The sequence below is a fragment of the Vulpes lagopus genome, chromosome 8 (assembly GCF_018345385.1).
Source record: "Vulpes lagopus strain Blue_001 chromosome 8, ASM1834538v1, whole genome shotgun sequence".
Taxonomy (NCBI): Eukaryota; Metazoa; Chordata; class Mammalia; order Carnivora; family Canidae; genus Vulpes; species Vulpes lagopus.
In genome coordinates, this window is record NC_054831.1 from 30498025 (window position 1) to 30517996 (window position 19972).

General features: G+C 36.5%; 1 long non-coding RNA gene across 1 annotated transcript; it reads right to left on the bottom strand.

Annotated features, from left to right (window-relative positions):
* Window positions 1-16161: 16161 nt before the first annotated feature.
* LOC121497061 lies at window positions 16162-19390 on the bottom strand. Its single transcript, XR_005989397.1, has 3 exons — window positions 19237-19390; window positions 16470-16509; window positions 16162-16277 (listed from the first exon to the last, which is right to left on the bottom strand). It is a non-coding gene; the product is annotated as an uncharacterized LOC121497061 (long non-coding RNA).
* Between the last annotated feature and the right edge of the window lie 582 nt (window positions 19391-19972).

Here is a 19972-nt window from a genome sequence, read left to right on the forward strand (position 1 = left end):
CTACTCACTACTCTTTAAAACAACACAATAAATAAATAAATAAATAAATAAATAAATAAATAAATAAATAAATAAGAGCTAACCAAAGACCTTAACTCAAATCGGTTAATCAGCACCTGTAATTTTTTTTTTAAAATAAAGAATCAAGGATACGAAAGAGTAAATAATGGAGAATGATCTACCTGTTTTTTGCAGCCTGGTATTTAATCAGTGTTGCATAAATTTTTATCAACAAGTTCACCGAAGGTTTAAAGAAAGAACTCAAGCAGGGTAATGGAATTTATTTCCAAATTTAGCCATTTTTTAAGAACTACATTTTACCTATAGGTTCATTTTTCATTTATGCTCTCTTCTTGTAACAGGTGATTTCTTTTTATAAAATAATTGCAAGCAATTTTCCGGCAGTAATGGTCATGAATGATCTTGAAACTCTAAATTACGGTTTTAGTTCACAGCCATCTTCTGAGTGAATAATTCTGTATTATTATACAAGAAAAAAAAACAACTGCCCCACAGAAAGCAAGTAACTCCAGGCAGGCCCTGATTTGAGCTTGCTATCAGATTAACCTCAATAGTAGTGTAAAGAAAATCAATCCTTTGAGCAAAAAACTCTACTGGATTCCCTTTGCCTATAGGATGAAGTCAAACCATTTATACTCGTCTTCATAGAATATGATGATTCCTTTATTTTTTATTTTTATAAATTTATTTTTATTGGTGTTCAATTTGCCAACATATAGAATAACACCCAGTGCTCATCACATCAAGCGCCCACCTCAGTGCCCGTCACCCAGTCACTCCCACCCCCCGCCCACCTCCCCTTCCACCACCCCTAGTTCATTTCCCAGAGTTAGGAGTCTTTCATGTTCTGTCTCCTTTTCTGATGATTCCTTTTTCACTTTTAATTCCCATCACTCTCCTCCTTGTTACCTTCATTCCAATTTAAGGGCATATAATTTTCTATACCCACCCTGCTTTTTCTCATTTCCCTCCTTTTTACATGCTCTGCCTTCCATTTCAAATATATTCCCTCAACTCTCCTTTCAAAATCCAACCAAATATAATTTCTTATACACACACACACACACACACATTTCTCTCAGCTATTTGTATGTGTAGTGGTTACTTTTATATGTTAACTTGGCTAAGCCATTGCACCCAATTTTAGGTCACACGCCAGTCTAGATGTTACTCCGAGGGTATTTTTAGGTTGTAATTAACATCTAAATCAGTAGCCTTTGAGTAAAGCAGATTCCCACCATAATGTAGATGGGCCCCATCCATCAGTTGAATCCTTAAAAGAAAAGACTCAGGTGTTCCAACTCAAGATTACAGCCTCAGGTGCTCTGGGTCTCCAGCCTGCTGACCTGCCCTGCAGATTTCAGACCTGCCAGTCCCCATAATTATATGAACCAATTCTATTAATCACCCTTAATCAATAAATAGATATGTGTATACATCAAAATAAATAGACCAAAAATGCAAATGTATATTACACATACACATATGCACATAAATACAAATGTGTATATACACACATGTGTATACACATGTATACACACACATATATATTCTATTGGTTCTTTTTTTTTAAGATTTATGTATTTATTCATGAGAGAGAGAGACAGAGACAGACAGAGACAGAGACAGAGACAGGCTCCATGCAGGGAGCCCCATGTGGGACTCAATCTTGGGACTTCAGGATCACACCCTGGGCTGAAGGCAGGCGCTAAACCGCTGAGCCACCCAGGCATCCCTATTGGTTCTCTTTCTATAGAGAACTGTAATTAATACAGTATGATGTCTGATTTCCCTACTGGAATGTAAGTCCCTCAAAAACAATCATCTTTCTATTCCTCAAAGAACAATGCTTTAAAAATAAATTGTGTTTAACAAATGTTAATTGAATGATTAAATGTTTGGTCAAAAATGAATAAATATTTGGTCAATTCCATCTGTGAAATAATTCAATTTAATTTTGTATTCTCTCTTTCTCTTTCCTTTGGCAGTACTGTAGCTCACATTCCTTTATCTACACTATTTGAGATTTTCATGGACGTCTTTGCTTCCAGACACTTCCAATCCCTGCCCAAATCTTCACATTGCCACTTAGCTTCCTCTACAAATCATACATACACACACACACACACACACACTCACACACTTCAGAGTCTTGCAATAAAATATGTAATGGCTTTCTATTGCCTGGAACCCCTTTATAGGTCTCATGAATACCTACTTTGCCTTTATGGCAAGTATTATCTTACTAATAACTCATAAAATTGCTCTTAATAGGTTGTTTGGTTAAAAACAAGTTTTCTGTGCACATTATTTATCTTGTAACCATCAAAGGTAACTGAAAAAAAGTGATTTAAAAGTTTTAAGCTCTTTCTATTTCACAGGGAGTGACCTTTATTACATGGCCCCAAGAGGCCTGGGCATTTGGGCTGCATGCTCTACCATTTTGGAACCTCTGTCAGCCTGTCAATGACTTACCCATCCTTAAAATTCAGAGGTTACCTCCTCTGGGAAAGCTTCCTTTCCTTAATCAGGTAGTTGATCCTCCATTTCCCATATATAATCTCCATGTATTTGAGGGGATGTTTGTCTATCCCACTAGAATAAAGTCTCCTCCCAGACTTTATTCTTATCTCATCTACTGTATATACTCAGCCATTTAGCTCATTGCCTAGATAATCCCCTGCCCTCTCCCTAAAGTATATTTTATGTTTTCATACGCATGCAGGAATGTGCAGAAGTCAGTAGCAACGCACAAATGGGTTGCTTTACTTTGGACATTTTTTCTCAAAACCAGAAGTAAAATCAGACAACATGAGGAAGCATGTGATGCTGCACACTGATGAACAACTGTTTTTCTTCCTTTTTTTTTCCTTTTTTTCCTTTTCATCTGAGCATGTTGACCTGGTAGAGACCAAGCTGTAATTCTGAAATTAATACCTCTGGGTTTCTCATGTTTCTTCTTGCAAAAGTTCTGAGTATTGCCTGCTTTGCATCTAACCACTATTACTCCTATGCCAAGTTCAAAGTGTTTGTGTTGTCATCTAGCCAGGAGCCATGAGTTGGCCAGGTTCAAGAGTAAATATCACCACTTGTTAAAAGTGCTAATATTGAATTGTGTCATAAATGCCTAACTTTTAAGATGGCTGAGCAAAATAAAGCCAAGAACAAAGCTGAAATCTTTTGATAAATGTCGAGTTGCCATTATAATGTTGCTCATAGACTTCAAGGTACAGTTGATGTCATCGTTCTCACCAAAGAAGCAATTGCTTCCTCTCGATAACTTGACAGATTTGCATGAGTCCATAGATTACCACTGCCTTCAGAAATCTTTACCATATATTTTAAATCTGTTGAGTATGAAAAAATGAAGTGTGCTTCACAAAACAAGATCATAAAAAATGAACTTGGCCAGAGCTGTCTTTGATGGAAGATTCTGAATAATGTCCTAGCCAAATCAAAAAGCAGATTAGGAAGTCAGCTGACATATCTGTACAAAAATGCTAAATACAGCAGAAGGATGTTAAGTGCAAGAAGATGTGCCTGCTCAGTTAAGGGCAGACAAAGCCCTGACACAAAATAGAGCCAAACTCTTGAGAAAGTTGTTCAATAATGTCTGCATGATTTAATCCACATTTGGACATGTATACAGATCAAATGATTTTACATATATTAAAGGTAAGTAATTAAATACTTTAAAAATTCCATTTATATAAAGCCCTCTTAACTACCTTCTACGTTACCTTAAATACCTTTAAGTAAGACTTTATTTTCTTTTGCAAAACATACTGACTGCCAATGACATATTAATGTTTCTCACCTGCATCCTCCACGTTTCCTTTCATCTACAACTACTTATCAATTCCGTCTATTTACAAAATGGTATGTGTCATTTTGTTATAACTAAAATTTTATTAAACATATGTAAACTGATAAAATTAAAATGTAAGAAGAAAGGATGCTTTCTCAATTTTTCTTAAAGCCAAGAAAAATCAATGGAATTCACTAAAAAAAAATTGCTATTATTTGATGTCTGATTGAGACCATTGTAACAGTAAAAAATAAAATTCAGCAGTTATGTTGCTTCCAAAAAAAAAGGGAAAAAAAGCCAAACAAAACACGTAGTGCAGAGAGGGTGGGGATATGCCTCTGCAACTTCCTTTATGCCCTCACAGTCAAGGTGCTGTAATGCTAGAGTATTAAATCTGCTCGAATGCCCTATCTTTTCTGTCATATTCCAGGCTTGTTGAGCTGTTCGTGACTAATACTAATGAGAAACATGCCCTTTCAATTGTTACCTCAAAAATATGCAAAAACTGCCCTGATGTGCTCTCTAGCCTGGCCTAATTTCTCATCAACGAAATAGAACTCCAGCTACTTGACTGACTTTTCATATTGACTCTTGAGAAATCAGAGATGCTTCATGAGTCTGCAATACTCAAGGAAATAAAATAGCTCACACTTGGTCATATTTGATGTCTGGATTCACAGCCTTTTCATTTTTAACATAATTCATTGCTTTGCTTTCTTTCTTACTTCCTCTGGTCTTTATTCCGCAACCAGGATTTCTATCTTTTTAACCTTAAAAATTTACCAACTACGACAATGCCAAATGCATCAAAGTGTATATTTAATGATAACTTCATTTACTAGGGTGTGTGTGCATGTGTATGTGTGTGTTATGCTTGGTGTAATTTGAATTTTGGTGGGTGCTGTTTTGACCACTTTGGAATTGGCTTGTGGGGCTTTTCAATGAAATTATTTCTGTGTAATCATGGTTATGCAAAAATTTAAAAACACCTCAGGTTAATAATCACAGATTATGTTATTTCTGAAATGAGAGAAACTTGCTATTCTCATATTTAGGGAAAAGTGACCAAGTGGAACTTGGGTGAGTAAGATGACAAAAGTGAACCTGGCCTTCCCTCCATCCCCTGAGGTGCACACAATAATAGATAATAAAAAAGGAGGGGATCGCTGGGTGGCTCAGCAGTTTAGCACCTGCCTTTGGCCCAGGGCACAATCCTGAAGTCCCAGGATCGAGTCCCATGTCAGGCTCCCGGCATGGAGCCTGCTTCTCCCTCCTCCTGTGTCTCTGTTTCTCTCTCTCTCTCTCTATGTCTATTATAAATAAATACATCTTTAAAAAAAAAAAAAGGAACACAGAGGAAATCTAAAAATGCTAATAACCTGTCACTGCTAATCCAGCAGAAGAGCTAGAGAAAGAACTGTGCTAAACAGTTTAAAAGCCCCAACTTCCTGTGTTGCCTGTCACAGAAAGAAAAAGAAAATAGCCAACAATATGGAAATGGAGATAACAGAGCCAAAAGGAGCTGAAGTTCAACCAAGAAAATGGACACTGATAAAACCATGATGGTAAAACCACTGGGGGCATGTTTAAGACTGAGATCACTTACTTATTTAACCACATTTAGGGATTACCCTGTTACTGTGGAGAATCTACAAGGAAGGTAAACTCTGCACCTTTAAGGAGTTCACAGTCTATAAGGAAAGGAGAGGCACAAACCTAACCCCAGCAGCAGAGAGCTACAGTATAATAGGTATATTCAGACAGGCATGAGAGCAAGTTCAGTTGTTCTCCCCTCTACACCCTGATAAGACATCTTTTTTTTTCACATTTTCTTTTTGGAGATAAGTCAGTACTATGGACTGAATTGTACCTCCCTAAAATTCCTATGTTGAAGCCCTAAGGCCCAATGTGATGGTATTTAGAAACAGGGCCTTTGGAAGGTAATTAGGGTTGGATGAGGTCATGGGGGTGGGGCCTTTATGATGAGATTAGTGCCCCAAGTAGAAGAGACACCAGAGAGCTCTCTCTCTCTCTCTTTCCCTACCATATGGGGACAAGCAAGAAGGCAACCAACCATCTATAAGCAAGGAAGAAAGCTCTCACCAGAAACCAGCCATGCTGGCACCTTGCTCTTGGAATTGCAGCCACCAGAATAGTAAGAAAATCAATTTCTATTGTTTAAGCCACCCAGTCATTGTATTTTGTTATGGCAGCCAGATCTGGCCAAAACAATAAGAATTTTTTAAAAATTAGAAACAAAAACACTAAAAGGAACTAGAAAAGAATACTCTGAAGAGTGAGTAGAAATCATTATTAACCTAGTATACAAGTGAAGAAATACTGTATAGTGAAGAAAGGGAAAACTCTGTGTTATAAGGAAGAACTTCAGACTCTATAAGAGAAACCATCAAATGCCCATAGACACTAAGACAGTTCAGGAGAGAGAGAAGGACTTCAAATTAGTTGGCTACTTCCCACCAATAAGCATTAGCCTGTCTCAACTAGAATACTGGAGAAATGCAAACTGGTGCTGCTACCCTGGAAAACAGTATGGAGGTTCCTCAGAAGGCTAAATATAGAGCTACCCTATGATCCAGCAATTACACTATTAGGTATTTATCCAAAGGATACAAATATAGTGATTTTAAGGGGCACCTGCACCCCAGTATTTATAGCAGCAATGTCCACAATAGCCAAAAGATGGGAAAAGATGGAAAGAACCCAGATGTCCATCAACAGATGAATTGATAAAGAAGATGTGGTATTTAAACACACACACACAAACACACACACAATGGAATATTACTCAGCCATCAAAAAGAATAAAATCTTGCCACTTGCAATGATATGCATGGAACTAGAGGGTATTACACTAAGTGAAATAAGTCGGTCAGAGAAAGACGAATACCATGATTTCACTCATATGTGGAGTTTAAGGAACAAAACAGTTGAATACACAGGAAGGGAAGGAAAAATAAAATAAGATGAAAATTAAGAGGGAGGCAAATCATAAGAGATACTGAACTCTAGGAAACAAACTGAGGCTTGCTGGAGGGAAGCAATAATTGGGTGATGGTCATTAAGGAGCGTACTTGATATAATGAACACTGGGTGTTGTTACATCCAATTGATGAATCAGTTAAGTTCTACCTCTGAAACAAAAAGAAAGAAGAAAGAGAGAAAGAAAAGAAAAGAAAGAAAGAAAGAAAGAAAGAAAGAAAGAAAGAAAGAAAGAAAGAAAGAAAAAGAAAGAAGAAAAAGAAAGAAGAGAAAGAAAGAAAGAAAGAAAGAAAGAAAGAAAGAAAGAAAGAAAATAGAATACTGAAGAAAACCAAAATATATACTATTTTCCCAGAGAGAGGATGTAAGAACCATAGTCAAAGCCATCATGCTGTGCACTCCAGGAGTACAGCCTTTAGACCCATGTAGGCACAACCTTCCCAAACTCTGGCCATATCATCATCTGATTCAATGGTCACTGCCTACCAACACCTACTGATGTGAAGAAGGCAATCAGTAAAACCAGCAAGCTTCTCTAGACACTTTGAAGCTTAGAGCAGGACAGAAGACTCCTAAGCACAAATAGTGGTTTTATCACTTCTGTGATAATGATGACCATTGATGACCATGACCACAAGAAAAAAGAAACATGGCAGGAAGAGAACAGCAGTCTGTGTACATGACATGAAAGCAAAAGAGTTTGGCTTCCTGGACTCTGGTCTTTAAAACAATAACATATTCCTGCTAAAAGACTAGATACATCTTACATAAATTGAAAGAGTACACTTGTCCAAAGACCCTATGACCTAATCAAAGATATTAATGAGAGGAAAGAGAAACAATCACTAGGAAGCTACAGTAGAATAATATTGAGGTTATCAAGCATGCAACTCAAGCATCAAAATGCAAGTATTATCTAGTATATCCCACATGAAAACTAATTAGGACAATGTGTTCTCTCATATTTGCCCTATACAGAAGAACTACAAAGCAAACAGATTTTTCTTTTTTTTTTTTTTCAAACAGATTTTTCTTAATGTTAAAATTTACAACCACCCCAGGAAGACAAATTCAGAACTCAAACTCCCCAGAAGGGAGTTCTGAGAGGCAAGTCTGTAATCACAACTCTGGAGATATCCCATGCCACCTAAATCATGTGAGTCACCAATGAGTACAAATAGGGACAGTTAAAACACAGAATGATGAATTCAGTACAATTAAATTCTAGTTTAGTTAAAGAACTTGAATGTTTTCTCCATAGAAATGGTAGCAGAGTATAGGAAAGCCACTCTGCCAAAAACTTCAAATGTACTATAATCTCAATATCAGCATGATTAAAAGTGTCTCTAAAGCTTACTGTTTGCTAAATACACATTCAAAATATGAAAACAAATAAAATCCTAAGATGAAATAAATTTGGTGTGATTAAACATAATAATGATACCATATCTAGAAAACGCAGTTGAAATAGAAAAATATAAACCATTTCATTATAACTTAAAATGATTCATTATTATTTTCAGAACTCATCACATTAAATCTACTGTGTAGGTGCTATACATGACAATTTTTGTAATTAAATTTAAAGGCATCTTATGGGGTGCCTAGCTGGCTCAGACAGTAGAGTGTTCTCCAGGTCATGAGTTTGAGCCCCACGTCGGACATAGAGATTATTTTTAAAAAATAAACAAAGGTATTTTAAATAACATCAAAAAATGCTAAATTTAAGAAGTAAAATATTTAAAGGAAAAATTAATGAAACTGCTACATGATGACACGTCTCTTCCAGGTAAGTAATGTAGAAAAAATCTGAAAATGATGGTATCATTTTAAGTCTGCCAGACAAAAGTAGAAGACACTGTTGTTTATCTGCAATCTCAAATACATCCATGTAAGCAAGTGGGAAGAATACTATGTAATTCATCTAACCTCAGGAATTTCATAATTTAGATATAATTATTATCAGCATTTACAGCTAAGGAAACCAACAATCAGGGAGAGAAGATTTATGCCAGCAATTAAAGAAAAAAAAGAAAGAGAGACGGAAAAGGAGAGAGAGATAGAGAGAGAGGAAGGAAGGAAGGAAGGAAGGAAGGAAGGAAGGAAGGAAGGAAAAAGGAGAGAGAGAGAAGGGGAGAGGAAGGGAAGAAAGGGAAAGGGGACGGGAAGGGAAGAAGGAATCCATGGAGCAGAGCAGTTAGGATTTGTACTCAGACTCTTCAGCTCTAGGATCTGCACTCCTCACCACTACACTAAGCTGTCAAGAAATAGAAGACCTAGTAAGGAACAAAATAGGACCATAAGGGCTATATCAGAGGAGCACCTGGGTGGCTCAGTAGCTGAGAGTTGCCTTGTCTCAGGGCAGATCCCAGTTCCGGGATCCAGTCCCGCATTGGGCTCCCCGCAAGGAGCCTGCTTCTCCCACTGCCTATGTCTCTGCTTTTCTCTATGTGTCTCTCATGAATAAATAAAATAAAATCTTTAAGAAAAATCCACTTTAAAAAGGGCTATATCAGAAAGCCCACAGTTCAAAGAAAAAAGGTGTCAAGAATAATGAATGCCAGGAATCCATATAGATTTTCCTTTTCAGAAAAATTACTACAGCCCATACTATTCCCATGCATTGTATACCACAGAGTTCTTATTGGGTCTAGAAACATGAAGTAGCAAAACCTGTGATTAATTGCCATGGCTTGAAAAGGATGTTCAAAACCATAAATCCTGATTCCAAAATCTGGAGGGTTTTCAAATAAACATCCTCAAGATGCTGCCTCAAGGTTGTACATATCTACTCTGATGTCTACAGAGACTGCACAGCAAGGCAATTTCCCAGTCTGAATCTGCTGAAGAGCAACTTCTATAGACATTACATTATTAAAAGGCTAAGGGTAGAATTGGAAGAAAAGCTCAGGAGCCTAATTCTTTGCTCTTCTGAATTCAAGAGAAGGAGTGAGCATTCACTGCTTGAGAGTCACAGTTATATACGTATATATTTTCTTGCCAGCCTACCTAGCTTCCTTTACTTGCCTGTATCACCATCTTTTATAAATTCCCTGTGGTCTGCAACACCTTCCCACTAACATTCATTAGGATTCTTACCTCTGGGAATTTGCTCCTGGCACCCCTCATCTAAACTTCTTCCTACTTATATTTATTTATCTAATTCCACTCAGCCCTCAAATGTAGTTCTGACTACTATCCCATCTTGAAGCCTTCTATGATGATTCTGGAAATGATTTCTCCTTCCTATGGATTTCATCAAATTAGCAGTTGAGCATATGTGAATCTATAGTTCACATCTGACCTTTAATTATGTACTTCATAGAGTAGTTGTAAAAATTAAATTTGATAGCGAAAATAATTAACATAAATGGTTCAGCACAGTTTGTGGCAGATAGTAAGTATTCAGTGTTAGCTATTGTGATTATTTCTGATTTTTTTCATTATTAAATTATTTATGCTATTCTTAAACTATGATTTTCCTTTAATTTCATCAAATGTATCCTTTGTCTTTTCAATAAGGATAAAGGCGATATTATATCCAAAATTTCCCCCAAATTTCCAAACCCCTAACATTGTACTGAATGCAGAATGTATTGCCAGGAATACTTAGGTGGTTAAAAACAGGACACTAAACTTGTTAACAAATACTACCTTTTTATGCTCTCCAATTTCTGAACCATGTTCAAGTAGTAAAACACATGGGACTATTCTTATCAAAAGATTTACAATACAAAATAGTTGTTAAAATCTCTGTCAAGACAATAAACTGTCATTCCAACAAATAACTAGGTGGTCCTGACCCTAAGATCTCATGGGAGCTATAAATTCTAGGGAGAAAATGGTTTATTGCCAACCATCAATCTGCAGGCATGTCTCCACATAAATTTCAGAAGGCTAGTAGTGCCAGCTCACAAATTTTCTTGTCATATGTAGTCGGAAAGATTCTAAAAACCCCAAGTAGGTAGACATGTCCACAACGTACATATTTGTTTTTTAGAAATATCATTTTGGAAGTGGCCCCGAAAAAATGGATTGTCTGTGGAAAGATGAAAACAAAGAAAGCTTTGGAGTCTACTACAAGTGGCCAGAGGAGATACACTGAAGACTTGAACTTAGGCTATGCAAGTGAAGACCCAGATGTCTGAAATGCCCCCTCTATTGTGCCTTTCCAAATACTGCTTTCTCTGCACTCAAGTCCCCCTACTTTATAAAGCATTCCAGAATCTGGATCCTGTGAGTGGCTGAGGTCACATGTCTGCTACCACAGATCTCATATTTTTCTCACAGCTTACAAGTTAATTTATCATCCTAGGGTTCATTGATATTATTCAAAGTACAATTCAGTGCTCTGAGAATTTCTATTTGATTTTTTCTCTCTACATTTTCAGTTCAGATTTCACTTTACTTTTCACTTATTCTTTCCCAGAAGGTAAAATGAAATTAGTTAATAAATAAACACACAAGGATAATATTCTCCTCTGCTATAATCAAACAATTTAAGGAATTATTTAGCTGTTTAGCAAAAAGTTAATTATTTTCCAATGACAACCAACACTTCCAAAGGTGAAGTAAAATAAATTCATATCTGCTGAAGACAGTGCAAACCGTTTAGAAAACAAGCCATAAAAAGCTATGAGGAACCCCATCCCTCTCCCCAAACAAGTGCCATGCCCTTTCACCTTGGAATTTCACCTGTAGAAAATTATCCTCAAGAGATAATCAAAATGGAAGAAAAAACTTTGCTCAAAGAATGTGCTCATTGCAACATTGTTTAAAATAAGCAAAAACTGGGAGCAGTTTTAACAATTTGTTGATTACCTATTGTATGATAACATAGCACCTTGTGTTTTTCCTTTCTTAGCACCTAATTCATTTCTAACAACCTCTAGTAACTTTTTCTAAGCAAATGGAATCAAGACAAAGGAAAAAATGAAGCAAAAGCAGAAATGAAGTAAACAAAATGCATATGAACCCAATTACCCAAGGGTAATTGCTATTGCTGAAAATGACACTGCACAAAGGCAGAATAATAGTAAAGTGATAGAACCCAGAGACATGCCCCCAGATAGTCTGCTCCAGAGACTAAATGTTTAACCATGTCTTTCTACTGCCTCCCCATTGTTTGCCCTTCAAATTGTTCACAATTTAAAAATATGATAGCTCAATGAGATTCTGAATGCCAAACAGAAATCCCCATATACTGCTGTAGAAGTACAAATTCTAAAACTCTTCTAGAAAGTAATATTTATCAAGAGATTTATTGTTCAAGAAGTGATCATTCACTCCTAAAACTCTATTACCTAAAATAGTCATGACATATGGTGACTTTTTTAGGTGTAGTAAGGTAGAGTTGCTGTAATTTTAAGATTCCTTATCTTTCAGATGTACATATTGATAGTACATATTGCTGATTGACAGGTTAATAATGTCTGGAATTTGCTTCAAAACAACCTGGGACATAGAGTATGTAAATGAAATAGATTTGGCCATGAGCCTTTAATTGTTGAAGCTAGATAATGAGTATCTATTTGTATCTATTTGACATTTTGTATGATAAAATGTTGAAAACTCATCAAAGATACACATGATCTGTGTGCAAGGATAAGTGTTAAGGAAGCTATGCAAAATAGGCATTATAGGTAGTAAATGAAATATTCCACAGTGGGGAAATAATCATATAAATTAGAGTATATCTATATGTTCAAGTAAGGTAACCATTAAGAATTCTTGTTTTCAATGGCTAATTAACGATTTAATAAAAAGCTCATAATAACTGAGAAATGATTTATATAAACATGAAAACAATGTGTACAGTTTTAAGGAGGAGGACTTTTTTCTATAGAAAAAAAATTAGCAAGAAACATACCAAAATATCCACAATGATTATCTCTATGTAGTCACAGGTGATGGTTGTGTGCTTTTTCAAAAAAGCATTTCATTCTCCAACATTTCTACCATGACAGTGAACTATTTTTATATTCAGAAAAAAAACAGTGTTATCAAGGAATTTAAAGAGCAAAAAAGGCACCTGGATGGCTCAGTCAGTTGAGTGTCCAGCTCTTGGTTTTAGCTCAGGTCATGATCTCAGGCTTGTGAGATTAAATCCTGCATCAGACTCCGTATTCAACAGGAAGTCAGCTTCCCCTCTCCCTCTGCTCCTCCTCCTACTCACACACTCAATCTCTCCCTTAAATAAATTAATTTAAAAATAAATAAATAAAGAGCAAAAGAAACCTGACTGTGCAGGGAGTAAAAGAATCTCAGGACACTGTATTTTCATGTTCTTACCATTATAGCCCTAACTTTGGGGCAGAGTCTCATTACCTCCCTGATCAACTGTGCTGTCAGCTACTCACTTGCTGGCACCCTAGAAGCAGGGCTCCTGGATCTGAATGAGACATGCCTCATCAAATGTCCTCGGTCCACATGCTTTCCATATCAGAAAGATAAGGACAGTGGAATAAATGCAAAAAGAAAAATTATAAAAAGGAATAAAAGACTGATAGTCATGAAAAATGGAGGCATATTACACATTGTGTACAGATGTAAATAGTACTGTTTCTAGGAGTCTTAATAAAAACAGAAAATTTATTTGAAGTGTACTTTAAAAAAAAGACAACCAGGATACAAGATTTAGTAAATGTCAAAGAAAATGTGAATTTTCGGGATGCTTGGGTGGCTCAGTTAACAATACTCTACCGTATAACTGAAAGTTGCTAAAAGAATACATCTTGTAACTTCTCACAACAAAAAGACAAAAGGCAACTATATAAAGTGATGGAAGGTGTTAACTTCCTCTGTGGTGATCATTTCACATTAGACACATTTATCAAATCACTACATTGTACACCTTAAACTTATACAACATTATATGTCAATTTTATCTCAAAAACTCTGGGAAATGAATACATTATAAATAAATAGGTCTCCAATGCTGGGAGGTCAAACAGCTTTGGTTGGTGATTTATTAACTGACAAAAGAACAATGTGAATGCTGCCCTAGTTTAAAAATTCCCAGTCCAAAAATTTTTGTCCTTCATTCTCATTTATATTCACAACAATGTCAAAAGGAAGCTCCTTGCCAAGTACTGGTGACTGGGCACATCTGATTGTCATGTTACTGTTAAGGACATCACATCCAGAACCAGTTTGTTTGCCTGAGCATTAGCTTTCAGACAGTCTGAATATTTTTTAATGCTGGATTCATCCTTGGATTTAAAGTAGATTTAAAAAAAGCCCTTGTCCCAAATGATCCTCTGGCCTTTGAACATATGAACTCAGTCAAAAAAAAATTTTTTTAAGTCTAATCTCAAAAGAGTAACTTCAGTAAGAGTATGAACTTATAGCACCTCTCTTGCTAGGTGTTAAAAACTTCACGCTCTGTCTGTACCAAATTGAAAAGCTCCTCCTTATATTACAGTTCCTCAGCTCATTGGAACTTATATCCAAAAACCATTTAGAATGATTAGAGAGGTATGTAAAAATCATTCTAGTCTTTGTTGATTCCTCAGCTTATATAGTCTTATTTCTTTGGCCTCAGAATTGGTCAAAAAATCTATAATATCCGTATCTTTCTCACTTGCTTTACAAAAATTCTTAAGTAAATTCTGATCTTCAAAGAAAGTTTCCATTTCTTTTTATCCTCTTCAGAAACTGATGTCCAGTAATGCATATTACAATACAACTCTGCACAATTCTGAAGAATGAAGCTTTAACTCATCTAATGGCTGCTATCCATCAAAACTCTTAAGCATCTGTATATCAAATATAGCACAAAAATATATTCATTTTGCCAAAAGGCTTCAGGTTGAATAATCTCATTTTGTGGGTAAAGTTTTCAAATACTATCTCGAAGCCTTTCTACAGGAAGGAAAAGGGCAAAAAAACAAAAACAAAAACAAAGACAACCAACCATTTAATTATGGTTAATCTTTTAAGAAAAAATGATAATTCCAGAATTCTAAAATAAACATCCTTCTTTGTCACATGGTATGAGTTATAGAAAAAAAAGAAAGAAACAGATATCTGAATCAGTAAATGAGTCAGAAAAATCTCAGAAACATTCATAAAGCCCAGGACTTTCAGAAATCATATTAGTGAATACCTGTGCCATGGAAGATTTATATATTAAAGTTCATGCTGCAACTGGAGGTTCCCTGCAATATCAATTTCAAATGACAACCTGAGGTTTTTTGCAACAGCAATTGTCAGAAGGAGTTATTTCCTTTCTTATTATTCATTTCATTTATACTATAGCATATTAGCTGGATATGGTATTGATCCTTGCTCCATTGAATTTTGGCTTTCACAACACAGGCAAAAATTTGGTTTGAAAGATAAGTCAGTATGATAATCTACTCACTGATAACAGTGATGACATTGACAAAATTATGGCTGGTAGGTTATGGAATTTAGGTGAGTTGAAAGGAATTCCTCCCTCAGAATAAAAATGCCTTTTATCTATACTCCTATCTTCTTGTGCATGTGTTAGGAGATTACTTAAACTGCTCCACAAATCAGGATACATATATAGCCACATTTTTATTTTTCTAGTTAATTAATACCTTGAGCATCACTTGTCCCATATTAGCAGGAAATTCAGTATTAATTTAGTCAACAAATATTTATTGAGTGACTACTACATGCCAGTCACTGCTCTATGCTTGGAACATGTCAATAAACAAAACATGCAAGAATCCCTGCCTTCAGTTAACTGACATTCTCCTGGATCTGTCTTGGGAGGCACACTGTCCCTAAAGTTCCCAAAACCTAACTGCTTTCTCAGTCCATATGTGAGAATGTCAATTCAATTTCTACACCAAGCAAAGAGAATCTTTATTCCTCTAACAATTCCATCGTTGTTTCTTTCTGCTGAGATATTGTGGCTGATACCCCTGATCGCAGTTCAATAGATAATGCTGATGCTAAATCTGATTTTGATGCTAAGCTGGGCTGATATTCATTTGGTTACCACATAGGCCCCAAGTGGATCTTAAAGAGAAGATAACCCAATTCCCTTTAAATTGGAACAAACCAGAGCAAGGCTCTGTATTGCCTGAATTCCCATATTTTCCAGCTTTTAGTCTGCCCCAAGGGGTCAAGTCCAGGAGCACTAGGCTTAGGCACCATCCCTTCATAGACCTTGAGATTCTAACCCCCCGCCCTTCTAAGAAATACACCTTCTCAGACATCAAGCAGGTGATCCTCTTCCATCTAGAAAACCCGAAGAATCTGATTATGCCTCTCTCCTTGGAAAATAAAATTTCTTCTTTAACCTGTAGAAGGCATTACACGACTCATTCATTCACTTACCAGTACTTGCTGACCACTTATTCTCTGTCAGGTACTGCTCTCAACCCCAGATGCCTCTGGGAAGACCCTTTGTGGAGGAAGCTGCCTTTATAGCTACAAGACATGATAAGATGATTTTCTCACAGTTCTCTCCCTAAAATAAAAGGGGAAAAAAACACCATAAATGGGACCTACAGCTGGGCATCCTAATATAAACAACAACAACAAAAGAAAGTGTCTAAAATTTTAAACATTCAGGTGATAGTGAAAACAGTGACCATGGAAATAATTATCAATTCCTTTACAAAGAATAGATTATTAAAATTATTTTAGGAAGGAAACATACCTGAATTCTGAAATTACCAAGCTTTGAAGCTGTCTGGTTGCTTTTTTTTTTTTTCAGAGATTCACGTGAATTATTTCCACCAACATGAAAAAAAGAGACAAACAACAACAAAATGATTTAGTCAAGGGTTCACTTTTTTTTTTTTTTTTTTAGGATTTATGTATCTGGGGACACCTGGGTAGCTCAGCGGTTGAGTGTCTGCCTCAGGGTGTGATCCCAGAATTGAGTCCAACATCCGGCTCCCTGCGGGGATCCTGCTTCTCCCTCGGCCTGTGTCTCTGCCTCTCTCTGTATCTCTCATGAATAAATAAATAAATAAAATCTTTAAAAAAAAAAAGATTTATTTATCTGAGGGAGAGAGAGAGCACAAGTGGGTGTAGGGACAGTGGGAGAAGCAGACTCCCTGCTGAGCAGGGAACCCGATGTGGGGCTCTATCCCAGGACCCCAAGATCATGAGCTGAGCCAAAGGCAGACACTTAACTGACTGAGCCACCCAAGTGCCCTTTAAGTACTTATTTTTAAAGAAAACTTTCTACTTGGGACAAGTCATTGACTTGGAACATTAGAAGAGTCCAACCCAGTCCTAGCTCCTGAATGCTCTAGACCATGGCTCTTATGACCTATGCATAATGCCTCCCTCCCCCATGAGCCCTTCTCCCACCCCCCTTGCTTTAATAGTGCTGCCAGTAACAGCATCATAGTATCTGTCTCCCTGTGGCTTCCAACCATTGGTACTAAATATTATATTTTGGAGTCATATAATTCCTCTTCTCTCTGTAAAAGACCCTGAAACATGTAAAGAAGCTTTTAATCCCCATTTTTACTCTTGCAACTATTTTCAATTCTTTTCAATTCAATTGAAATAAATATATTTCAATATTTACCTACCTTAATGTTCATCACAGCATTATTTACAGTATTTAAGAATAATAGCATGATATTTAAAGCATTTAAATGTTCACTATATGTTGCCAAGGAGAACAAAGAGATTACAAAATAATGTATAATAAAATCATTTGTGTGTATGTATCTCTGTATGCATAAACCTGAAAGAATATATAACAAATGTTAACAATGGTTCTCTCCAACTAATGGGATTATAGAGGATTTTCCAGACTTTCCAGATTTTCTAGAGTGAAAATACATTACTCTGTAATGAAAATAAATAATAAATGTTATTTTTTAAATCAGATTGCCAAAAGCTGGAAGCAAAAACTGAAGGTGTAGCCTCATCAATTCACAGCAAGTGGAGTACCATGTCCTTACCTAATCCACTTGCACTAATACTGCATAACATATTGCTGGGCTGCAGCCATATTACACAGTTGATTCATCTTGAGAATATTCTTCTTTATAGCCTCTAAAACATTTTACAACTATTACCGTCAAATCTCTCATCTTGTCCTTTTTTCCAAAGATTTTATTTATTTAATTTGACAGAGAGAGAGAGCACAAGCAGTGAAAACACTTCCATCTTGATAAAGTAAGATCTTAGTTTAAAGATGCCATCCATGGGGCACCTGCGTGGCTCAAATGGTTAAGCACCTGCCTTCAGTTCAGGTCATGATCTCAGGGTCCTGGGATAGAGCCCCACATCAGGCTCCTGGCTCAGTGGGGAGTCGGCGTCTCCCTCTGTCCCTACACCCACTTGTGCTCTTTCCCTCAGATAAATAAATCTTTTTTTAAAAGATTTTATTTATTTATTTATTCATGAGAGATACAGAGAGAGAGGCAGAGACACAGGCCGAGGGAGAAGCAGGATCCCCGCAGGGAGCCGGATGTTGGACTCAATTCTGGGATCACACCCTGAGGCAGACACTCAACCGCTGAGCTACCCAGGTGTCCCCAGATACATAAATCTTAAAAAAAAAAAAAAGTGAACCCTTGACTAAATCATTTTGTTGTTGTTTGTCTCTTTTTTTCATGTTGGTGGAAATAATTCACGTGAATCTTTGAAAAAAAAAAAAAAGCAACCAGACAGCTGCAAAGCTTGGTAATTTCAGAATTCAGGTATGTTTCCTTCCTAAAATAATTTTAATAATCTATTCTTTGTAAAGGAATTGATAATTATTTCCATGGTCACTGTTTTCACTATCACCTGAATGTTTAAAATTTTAGACACTTTCTTTTGTTGTTGTTGTTTATATTAGGATGCCCAGCTGTAGGTCCCATTTATGGTGGTTTTTTCCCCTTTTATTTTAGGGAGAGAACTGTGAGAAAATCATCTTATCATGTCTTGTAGCTATAAAGGCAGCTTCCTCCACAAAGGGTCTTCCCAGAGGCATCTGGGGTTGAGAGCAGTACCTGACAGAGAATAAGTGGTCAGCAAGTACTGGTAAGTGAATGAATGAGTCGTGTAATGCCTTCTACAGGTTAAAGAAGAAATTTTATTTTCCAAGGAGAGAGGCATAATCAGATTCTTCGGGTTTTCCAGATGGAAGAGGATCACCTGCTTGATGTCTGAGAAGGTGTATTTCTTTGGAAAAACAGTCTTGTAGATAATTTATATGCAGTACCTATAGTCCACAGTGGATTCAAGAAAATAGCAGAGTGGAGAACTATATCATTGTTTTCTCTAATTACAGACAGACTCAATACTGAATTTACTTTGATTCACAAAGAAAGGGGTGGATAGGGTGGCTTTGTTTGATGTTAAAAAGTGTGTGACTATCCTTGTGAACGACAAGGCTGATAACTTCTCACCGATATGCCACATTGAGGACAGCTACTCTTGGCTGAAACCACGAAAGTTTAAGATATTCTTACCCATGGAATCTTCTCCAACCAGCTAGTTCCAGAATAAATAAGGCTGACTTTGAAGCTGTCATCGTCAAAACTACAGTTCCCAGAGAGGACAAAATGAAACCATCCTTCAAAATTCAGGTTATTGCAATGTTACCGATCTTGGTGAGGCAACCTAGAACACAAAAGGTGAATCTGTGTCTTACCTACTTAGTCATGTCTCACTGTAAAATACTGTGTTTTGAACTATTATACTAATTACATAATTACATGTGTTCTAACAGTACAATTATATATGTTTGTAAATGTATGTGCTCTGAACTATTATACCCTGACATTTTTGCTTGTCTTTCATTTGTTATGCTTCTATGTTAAGGCACTCTAATACTAAAGCAAAAAAAAATTATATAGTGTTTGCTATTTATCCCTATTAAACTTCTCTTACTGTTTGGCTCATCTCTCTCTCACATTAAGACCTGTTTCATCTGATTCCATCATTTAGTTTCTTTATTAATCCTCTTAACTCTACATTACTCACAAATCGGACAAATATGTCTTTTATCTCTTTATCCAAATTCCTGATGAATATATGAAGTGGAATATGAGCCAGGATAAAGCCATGATACTTAACCATCAGAAAGCTGTCATCAGGGGATCCCTGGGTGGCGCAGCGGTTTGGCGCCTGCCTTTGGCCCAGGGCGCAATCCTGGAGACCCGGGATCAAATCCCACGTCGGGCTCCCGGTGCATGGAGCCTGCTT